The sequence below is a fragment of the Triticum urartu genome, chromosome 1A, assembly GCF_056163025.1.
Source record: "Triticum urartu cultivar PI428250 chromosome 1A, HENAU_Tu73, whole genome shotgun sequence".
NCBI classification, from domain to species: domain Eukaryota; kingdom Viridiplantae; phylum Streptophyta; class Magnoliopsida; order Poales; family Poaceae; genus Triticum; species Triticum urartu.
In genome coordinates, this window is record NC_141873.1 from 459,572,229 (window position 1) to 459,582,907 (window position 10,679).

Below are 10,679 nucleotides of genomic sequence, written 5' to 3' on the forward strand. Positions count from 1 at the left end.
TACATGGGCTTAGGAAGGTAGGGAGTAGTTAGAATAACTCCAACAGATGATGTAAAACCTGATGTAAAAACAATTAAAGGGTAGTAGGGAGAAGAGTTTTGCACACCATGGTTGTTGTTGCTCCAACAGATTATGTAAAAGTGGTGCCTAAAAAATTGAGAAGCAGTTGAAACATGAGGTCCAACAATAGAAAGGTCGGGAGGCGAATCTGACGGTCGTAGGAGCCGAGAACAATTTCGGCTAGCAGAGTTCGCTAGGGTCAAGACATTCGTCGGGCCACCTAGGATAGGAGTCATAAGGTAGCAGGAGCCGAGGGTGCGGCCAACTCCAGTGGCAGTGCGCTGCCCGAGCGCTGAGAGCATTGAACGGGACCAATGATTCCGTATAGTTGGGTCACTCGACTGGAGGTCGCTTGGTCGTTAATCGACCTCGTCAGTCGATGGTGGTGCGGCAGCTACCATCTCAGGCGATTGAGGGGATGGGAAAACGGCCGGAATCAGCAACGACATTCCAAGCTTCCAAGACATCGGTGGGGGTCGCAACAGTTGTCTGGGCTAATATTTTTGCACTTATCACACCGTTGTTTAAACCGAATAATCGCAGATTTTCTCAAAGAATCAATTTTATATTGTCACTAATAACTAATGGATGCGAGAGATCATGAAATCCTTTGTTTAATGTGTTTTCATGAGAAAAAGGGCCCAGACATGGAAGGAAATCATCACACACAAGAAAACATGAAGTTTGGTGGAAGAGAGAAGGCAATTGAAGGTGCACACAAGTCAAAAGAGCGCAAGGCGGGCGCTCGGCACTCGTACCTGCGCTCATACCGTCTGCCGCTGCCTCCAGCAGGTCCACCTGACCAACTTCTAAGGGGTCAACGAATAATTGTCAATAGAGAGAGCACCACTCATAAAACGAAGAATCAGAACCATCTTCCACCCTAGCCGCCGTCATTTCCCATCTCATCTCCATAGCAGCCGTTAGCATCATAACCGCAACGATCCATCGCCAAGTTAGTCATACTTGTAATCCGTGTATGGCATCCAACAACTATTGGATAACATATTAATATTCAACCATTCTTATTTATGTCATCTTCGATGGGTTCATCTTGTGATCGCCATGTGTGAGTAATTCGGTAAGACAATGGGTTGATGCACGACCTTGCAACCTGATGTATTTGTGGAAGATATCATTGGAATGACTTTGTACATTTGATGTTATTTGTATGTGCCCGATTGCAACAGAATTGTCTCTTGTCTTGTTCTCATCATAAGGCCCTGCCATTACCTAGGTTGTAAATAGATCAAAGAGGAGGTAAAGAGCGAGGAGGACATGGAAGACTATCCCAAAAAGCAGCGAGAGAAGGGGTTAGTATGGTAGGGGGAAGATATTCCTTGGGGACGAATGGAGTGTAGTCATTAAATGCCAAGTGCTTATGTCTGAATATTTATTTTTAATAACTGAGGTAACCCCATGCGATGGTAAGGGCCATTAGTTGGATAACTAACTCATGCAGGTCGCGCAACGGTTAAGACGTACTTTGGACACATTCCCCACATTTTCGCGTTGCAAGCACAACATAACAGTTGTCTTCGAAAGCATGGTTTAATATCATTAGGACTCCGAACACAAATATAAGATTGTGAGAGTAAGACCTCATGCTCATTGCTGTTTTTAATAATAGTGTTTCACCCAAAAAGTTGCTAAGGTTCACTTGACAAGCTGAAATTTAGTTCGCTAGCAATAACTTGTCAGAGCCTTTGTCGTAGTTTACGTCCTCTCGTGGGTTCGATAACTCAGAGTCGCAACTTGCGAAAAAGTCATGGAAACCCTCGTTATCTAAATCCGATCTCAAAGGTAATCAACCACCTTTTCTGGCACCGTTCTTGGGAGACATCTTATCACTAGTCACCGCGTTGGAGTCATTGTTAGAGTTTTTTTTCAATTTTTGTTCTTGGCTTTATTTGTTTTTCTACTTGTGTTGTTACCGAAAACTAAAAAACATATTATGGCTCAAAAACTTGAAGTCTTCTTTGCTCCAAATGAAATCTTTATGTGTGCATCGATTGCATAATCTAATGTTATTGCCGAGCAATATAAAATTAAGCCCCACTTAGTCATAATAGTTTAACAAGACCAATTTAGAGGCACTGCATTAGAGGATGTCGGCATGCACTCACACAATTTTACTAAGCTGTGTGACATGATATGTATTATAGACAATGTACCAAATACTTTGAAGTTGCATCTATTTCCTTTCTCCTTTAGAGGAAAAGCAACAAAATGCTTCTAGCTTTGCCTAGAGGAACTATAACTTCACGGTCTGCTTGTTGTAGAAATTTTTTATCTCGGTTTTGTCCCCTGAAAAAATTATGCAATTTCGTTCTCAGGTCACTAGTTTTAAGCCAAAAGAACGTGAGCCACTAGCACTTTGTGTGGGATCGCATGAAGGGGCTATAAGAAACTGCCTCAACCATGGAATGGAAGAATGGTCAATTATTCATTTGTTTTATAATGCTCTTAATCCCATGTCAAAGACTATGCTTGATAAAACTGCAGGAGGAACTATAATGAGAAGAACAATTGAAGAGGCCAAGAAGCTACTTGATATATGCAAGAAAACCATGGCCAATGAAATGTAGAAAGGTCTACCACAAGAAAGGTGAATGCTATCTTCAAAGAAATAGATGAGGGACTAACGACAAAGATAGATGAACTCATCAACACCATAAGAGGTAAATATTTATGCAACTACCGAAGGTGATGTTAACTTCATTGCTCGCAACAATTATAATTCCAATTGGAAAAATAATGGTTATGATCCTAGGCCACTGTATCCAACTAATAATGGAGCACCCAATAATTTTAGTGGAACGAGCAACGGTAATACTTGGATGAAACTCTCAAAACTTTTATCACTGCTCAAAGTGAGCAAAATAAAATCTTCATCGATATCTTGAAGAATCATGTTAATATGCTCAGTCAAATGACCGGTAAAATTGATAGACTCACTAACGATATGCATGTTTTAGAGGAAAGAACTCGTAGCATGGAGGCACAAGCCACTAAAATTGTAGATAGCCAAATGGTGATCCTAGCTATGTTCGTTGAAAAGCTAAAAGCTAATCCGGTTGAGAGTGTCAAGACGAAGAGAAGTAGCGAAGAAGTTGCAGAGGAGCTCGACAGGAGCCATATGCCCAAAGAATCATACTCTGCTGCAAACTTTGTAAAAATGGTCAAACTACTGTTATGCCATTTGCAAATTGCTCATCAGCACGCGGGTGGTTGGGCGCATCAGCATACAACCATATTTCATATTATTTTTTACTCTTCCCATCATGGATACAAGAGCCACACTCCTTGAACTCGTGCCCAACAAGGTAACAGACGCTACAAAATCGTGCGAGCTTCTCATGGCGCACAAGATAAACTTGGTGTTCTTTTCCTCTAAGAATACTCACGTACTCTGTGAGAGGCATTCACACCTCATGCCGTACCCGAACACATACATAGTCATCACGGGTATTCAATAGTTGCATATCCGACACAGAACGGCTGAATCATGCACACATCGTCCTCCTCCCAAAAAACGCAGCTACCTCCTCATCCGATGCCTTCAGGCCTATCTCCCTACAAAACTGCCCTGTCAAAGCTTTTGCCACAGCCATCACTTCGCGCATAAAACCTTTCATTCCTACCCTAGTCCACGGGAACCAAACAGGCTTCATCACCGGTAGGAATATAGCCGAAAATTACGTCTTTGTGGCCGACCTAATCAGCTCTTGCCACTCCCGAAAAAAAGCTTTCGATTCTGTCGCCTGCCCTGCCCTAGATAGGATATTAGATGCCCGTGGCTTCTCCCAAACCTTTCGAACCTGGATTCAAAACATCTTACAAACGGGCAGAACTGCTGTCCTCCTAAATGGCATTCCCGACAACTGGATTCAATGCAAGAAAGGCCTCCGACAGGGTGACCCCGCCTCGCCTTACCTGTTCCTCATCGTCGCAGATCTTCTCCAGCAAATCATCATACAAAACCCAGAGCCAGATCTCCTTCACCATCCCATCTTCACCCACCTGCCTCCCACCATTCTCCAATACGCCGATGATACACTCATTGTCGCAGCCGCCTCCTCACTTGCTGCCGCAGCCCTAAAAAGAATCTTAAATAACTGCGCAAGCTACCGGCCTCACCATCAACTTCTCCAAAACCACCATGGCTACCCTACACACAGATGAATCTGTTGCTGATGCTGCTGCTATCGCCATGGGATGCTCGCGAGCACCCTTCCCTCAAACTTATCTGGGCCTCCCCCTTGCTCCAATCAAGCCCCCTTCAAATGCGTTTGCCCCCTTGATTGCACAATCTCGGAAATTACTAACTGGTTGGCGCGTAAAACTTCTGGACAAAGGCGATCGGCTCATCCTCATATCGGCGGTCCTCGACTCTCTCCTTACATACTTCATGTATGTTTTCCGTATCCCAAAAAAGACCCTCAAAGTCATTGACTCTCTAAGGAGGTCATTTTTCTGGGCTGGTGAAGATGCCTGCTCGAGTGCTCAGTGCATGATTGCATGGAAAAACGTTTGCTCGCCAAAAAAATCGGTGGTTTGGGGCTCAAAAACCTTCACGTTCAAAATAGCTGCCTCTTAATGAAGTTTGCCGTCAAAGCACTCTCCTCCGTTCACTCACCTTGGCTAGTTTGGATAGACCTCAAGCACCCAAACACCCTCGTCTCCTCAGCCCCACAAACCTCTTTCTTGTGCCGCACGATAACCCAACAGATACCCACCCTTCAGTCAATAACCTTTGTTATCACCAACAGTGGCACACACACATACTTCTGGCTGAATACATGGCTCACACCAAAACCCCTAGATACCACCTTTCCACACCTCCTCTCGCACTCCACTCTACAAATGGTTAAAGTAGCTAACATTTTGCGTTTCGGCATCGAAGCCAACCTCCGTAATCGTCTCTCTCTAATAGCAGAACGAGAGCTTGCTTCGCTTTTGGCTGTTTTGCAGGACTTCATGCAGTCGACTGAGGAGGACCAACGGTTCCTACTCCAGGGGCATGACTTCTCCACCAAGCAAGCATACGGCACACTCATGACTAAGCTGGACATAGATCCCACTGCCCCCCTCATCTAGGGCGCCAAGGTTCCTCGCAAGATCAAGATTTTTGCATGGCTCCTCTTCAAAGATCGCCTCAACTATGCTGCAAACCTCGCCCACAAGCACATAATCCCCTCCAACCCGTGCCCTCGCTGTGCTACATCACCTGAAGATTCCACTCACATCTTCATCACATGCCCCCTTGCCAATAGGATTTGGCAACAACTAGGCTTCCTGCCCTTGTTCGACGACCTCAACGAGCTCTGGGACACACCTCTGCCCCAACATCTACCCACAGATACATGGTCCTTCGTCCTCCCCCCCTTACTCTGGAAGATTTGGGCAGCACGTAATGACATGTTGTTTAGGAGTATCGACCAACGTTCTGTAATAACAATTAGGAACCTCATCTCTGACCTAGACATTTGGTCACACCGCCTGGACTCGGGTAACAAGGAGGCACTTTTTTTGTGGCACTCCTTCCTCTCTGCACGTTGCATCGTACCGCTGTAATTTCTGCACGTTGAACCGTGCCGCTGTAAACCTGTACTCGCTGCCTTCGTAGTCGTTTGAGTAATATATTTAGGTGGGGAACTCCCCTCGGTGATTCTCAAAAAAAGTCGCATATCCAGGATCGCCCTAGCATCTTTCATGAGCTTTTCCACTATTCCTTTCTTGCAGAATCCATTCGGTAACTTGTGTATTGCAGCCATATCGACATGAACATAATGCTCACATCCTCAGCTTTGCTAAGGCGTCGTATGGGCACATCAGTACCACCCAATTTCTTAACAACCAAGGGCTCTGATACATATTCTCTTCCAATCGCCCAAGCACAATGCTCAAACAACGAAAAGATTTGAACCAATTGGGCGGAAGCAAACCTCCTGCGCTCCAAGCAGCGCGCATGTCGCAGTAGAACGTAACCTGGATGAAAGTTTTCTCAGTGTGAACCCTAGCTAGGGTTAGCCATCGAATGCTTCATTGATACCAAGATCATCCTCATCTATCTCCAGACCATCAAAGTCTTCGTCATTGAGTTCTAACTACTCGAAGAAATTGACTAGATCGGTTTTGACGGCGGTCACGCCGCCACTGGTCTCCGATTGGGCATGAGACACGGTCGCCATCTGTCTTGGGAGGATGGGGATGTGTGTGTGTGTGGGGGGGGGGGGGGGGGGGGGGCTAGAGATGGGATGAATTGGGGAATGGGGATGGTGGTAAAACTCGCTGGCGGGGTATCCCTAGTGAGGAGTAAAACCCTAGGCGCGGGAGTAAGGGAATCTTACTAGTTGTATCTTTGTTAAGTGACTTTTTCTTTCAACGAGACATATAGTAACTTTTGTCGTCATGATATTATCTGAATGATTGCAGACTGAATAAATATGCTTATGACTCAGTACCAATGGTACAAACAAGTGAAACAAATTTTGTTTGAACTCTCGCATGTAATACGTGAAGGCATCAAAATCTCGAACGGCACTTCCAAGCAACTTGGATGGATTCTAGTAGGCGGAGATCACCAAGCCAGAAGCTACTTCTCCTTCCTCTCTACACGGCTCTCTTCTTAATTGCTCCGAAACCATGGTACGTATCACTCCTATAGCCTAGGTCCATCTCTCAAACTCATCATATCCGTACTAGCCGCGCCGCAGTATACTTCTGTCGTCACATGAAGCAGCTAGCCATGGCAGTCAAAGGCGAGCAGCAGCAGCAGCCGCTGCACATCCTCTTCTTCCCGTTCCCAGCCCACGGCCACCTCATCCCAATCGCCGACATGGCCGCGCTCTTCGCCGCCCGCGGCGTCAGGTGCACCATCCTCACCACGCCCGTCAACGCCGCCATCATGCGCTCGGCCGTCGACCGTGCCAACGACGCTTTCGCCGGCACCAACTCCCCGGCGATCGATATCTCCGTCGTGCCTTTCCCTGACGTCGGGCTCCCGCCGGGCGTCGAGAACGGCACGGCCATTAAATCCCAGGGCGACCGCGGCAAGTTCTTTGAGGCGGCGCAGCTGCTCCGGGAGCCCTTCGACCGGTTCTTGGTTGACAACCGCCCCGACGCGGTCGTGTCCGACAGCTTATTCCCATGGTCCGTGGACGCCGCCGCGGAGCACGGCGTCCCGCGCCTTGCGTTCATGGGTAGCAGCATGTTCGCGCTGTCCTGCATCGACACCATGCTGCGCAACAACCCGTTAGCGACTGTCCCCGACGACCCCGACGCCCTCGTTTCCTTGCCGGGCCTGCCGCACCGTGTCGAGCTGAGGCGCAGCCAGTTGATGGACCCCGCGAACGAGGCGGAACACTGGGGCTGGGCGTTCTTCGAGGGTCTGAACGCCGCGGACCAGAGGAGCTTCGGCGAGGTGTTCAACAGCTTCCACGAGCTGGAGCCGGACTACGTCGAGCACTACCGCACGACGCTTGGCCGGCGCGCGTGGCTCGTCGGGCCGGTGGCACTCGCCACCAAGGACATGGCCGGGAGAGGCACCGACGCGCTCTCGCCAGACGCGGACAACTGCATCGAGTGGCTGGACATGAAGCCGGCCGTCTCGGTGGTGTACATCTCCTTCGGCACGCTAACCAGTTTCTCGCCGGCGGAGCTGCACGAGCTGGCACGCGGCCTCGAGCTCTCAGGCATGAATTTCGTGTGGGTGATCGGCGCCGCATGTCCAGACTCTTCAGAGTGGATGCCCGAAGGCTTCGCCGAGCTGACGGCACACGGCGGCCGCGGGTTCATCATCCGAGGCTGGGCGCCGCAGATGCTCATCTTGAACCACCTTGCCGTCGGCGGGTTCCTGACGCACTCCGGCTGGAACTCGACGCTGGAGGCCGTGAGCGCCGGCGTGCCGATGGTCACGTGGCCGCGGTATGCAGACCAGTTCAACAACGAGAAGGTTATCGTGGAGTTGCTCAAGGTGGGCGTCAGCATCGGCGCCAAGGACTACGCATCGTGCGTGGAGGCCCACGAGGTGATCGGCGGCGAGGTGATCGCCGGATCCATCGGGAGATTGATGGGCAACGGCGAGGAGGGTGACGCCATGCGAAAGAAGCCAAGGCCCTCGGTGGTAAGGCGAGGAGCGCGGTGGAGGACGGTGGATCTTCCTACAATGCTGTTGGCCGGCTGATAGACGAGTTGATGGCCCGCCGGAGTTCCATGAAGGCTGGAGAAATGTAGAAGTTCAAAACTCTTGCTCTCTGCTTCTCGGGGCACAACTCATGTCATGCCAAGTCAAGCTACAGCATGGCTCCAAACATGATGCATACCATGGAGTACGTTCCAAGTCTTGCCGGCCTGGCCTGCCGCCATGCTTACATGGAGTTTTCTATCTCGGCATCTCACAGACTTGTGACACTTAAAAACTTCTTCTTATAAATTGGGAAACACTTTGTTTGTTTTGTTGAAAGTAATGAAACTCTACACTTTGTTTCTTTTTATTTTACAAAATTGTACTTTTGATCATGTGAATCTACTCGCAACCTTGCTATTCATGCATATATATGGAACATGTGTTTCTCAAATCTTCATAAATATGTTTGAAACTCCAAAGTCTGAAGTCATTATCTTAAACTACATCATAGGATGCAGTAGAGAATCGGAGGAGGTTTGGGGGAGTACGGACATCCACCTGTCTGACTTGTCAGTTGAACTACATCTCCCTACACCACATGTGTTTTTTTCTCTGGGTTTACATGGCCCACCCTATTGTTCGGATTTGATGCTTATTTGATGTTTGTCGAATGACTGGCTTCCCTATCACTGTCTGTGGACACGTCTAAATATATCTGTGAAAATTTGGTGTGTCTATTTTAATGCACGTCCAGTGACATTGGACGGGATGGTCCACGGATCACACTATGTTTTCCTTATATATTATATTTTAAAATTCAAATTTCAAAAAAAAAATCAATTGGAAGTTCTACTGTTGGACCTCCCTTTTTTTAACACAGTACAGACGCAAGCGGTCATATAAACACGCATACACTCACCGCTATGAACGCATACGCACACCCTACCCCTATGAGCACTGATAACCCACACGTATAGGGGATCGCAACAGTTTTTGATAAGTAAGAGTGTCGAACCCAACAAGGAGCTAAACGCAGAACAAATATTCCCTCAAGTTCTATCGACCACCGATACAACTCTACGCACGCTTGATATTCGCTTTACCTAGAACAAGTATGAAACTAGAAATACTTTGTAGGTGTTGTTGGATAGGTTTGCAAGATAATAAAGATTACGTAAATAAAAAGTAAGGGTTGTTGTAAGTAAATAAGCAATAAAGTAAATATAGCGAGTGTGGAAAAGTGGTGGTAGGAGTTGCGAAATTGCCCCTAAGCAATTGACTACTTTACTAGACCGATAGCAAGTAGTATGTGGGAGAGGCCACTCCTAGCATGTCATTCCTTACTTGGAATTCTATGCACTTATTATTGGAACTATTAGTAAGCATCTGCAACTACTAACGTTCATTAAGGTAAAACCCAACCATAGCATTAATATATATTGGTCCCCCTTCAATCCCGTATGCATCAATTTATATGCTAGGTTGAAGCTTCTGTCACTCTTGCCCTCCAATACATAGCCCTATCAACATACAACCAACCCTAGGGTGTGATACACGCGCGCAATTATATGATGGGCACCAAAGGACAGCAACATAACCACAAGCAAATTAAATAAATCATAGCAATTCATCAACCACCGATAGGACAACGAAAATCTACTCAGACATCATAGGATGGCAACACATCATTGGATAATAATATGAAGCATAAAGCACCATGTTCAAGTAGAGGGTACAGCGGGTTGCGGGAGAGTGGACCGCTGTAGATAGAGGGGGGAAGGTGATGGAGATGTTGGTGAAGATGGCGGAGGTGTTGGTGTAGATCACGGTGATGATGATGGCCCCCGGTGGCACTCCGGTGCCACCGGAAGCGAGGGGGAGAGAGCCCCCCTCCTCCTCCTCCTCCTTCTTCTTCTTCTTCCTTGACCTCCTCCCTAGATGGGAGAAGGGTTTCCCCTCGGGTCCATGGCCTCCATGGATTTGTCTTTCTGTCTCTTTCTATTTCCGCGTTCTCAGATTCTATCATTTCACCATTTTTTATATTCCCAGAGATCCGTAACTCCGATTGGGCTGAAATTTTGACACGATCTCTATCCGGATATTAGTTTTCTTGCGGCGAAAGAAGGGCATCAACCTCCTTACGGGTGGCCCACGAGGGTCAGGGGTGCGCCCCCTGCCTCGTGGCCACCTCGGGCACCGTCTCGCGTGGATTTTTTCCCCAAAAATCATATATATATTCCAAAAAAATATCCGTCAGTTTTTATCCCGTTTGGACTCCGTTTGAAATGGATATTTTGCGAAACAAAAACATGCAACAAACAGGAACTGGCACTGGGCACTGGATCAATATGTTAGTCCCAAAAAATAGTATAAAAAGTTGCCAAAAGTATATGAAAGTTGAATAATATTGGCATGGAACAATAAAAAATTATAGATACGACGGAGACGTATCAGCATCCCCAAGCTTAATTCCTGCTCGTCCTCGAGT

At 47.4% G+C, this 10,679-nt stretch overlaps 1 pseudogene; it reads left to right on the forward strand.

Moving 5' to 3' along the window:
* Window positions 1-6,715: 6,715 nt before the first annotated feature.
* On the forward strand, window positions 6,716-8,513 carry LOC125535471 (scopoletin glucosyltransferase-like; annotated as a pseudogene).
* Window positions 8,514-10,679: the final 2,166 nt, after the last annotated feature.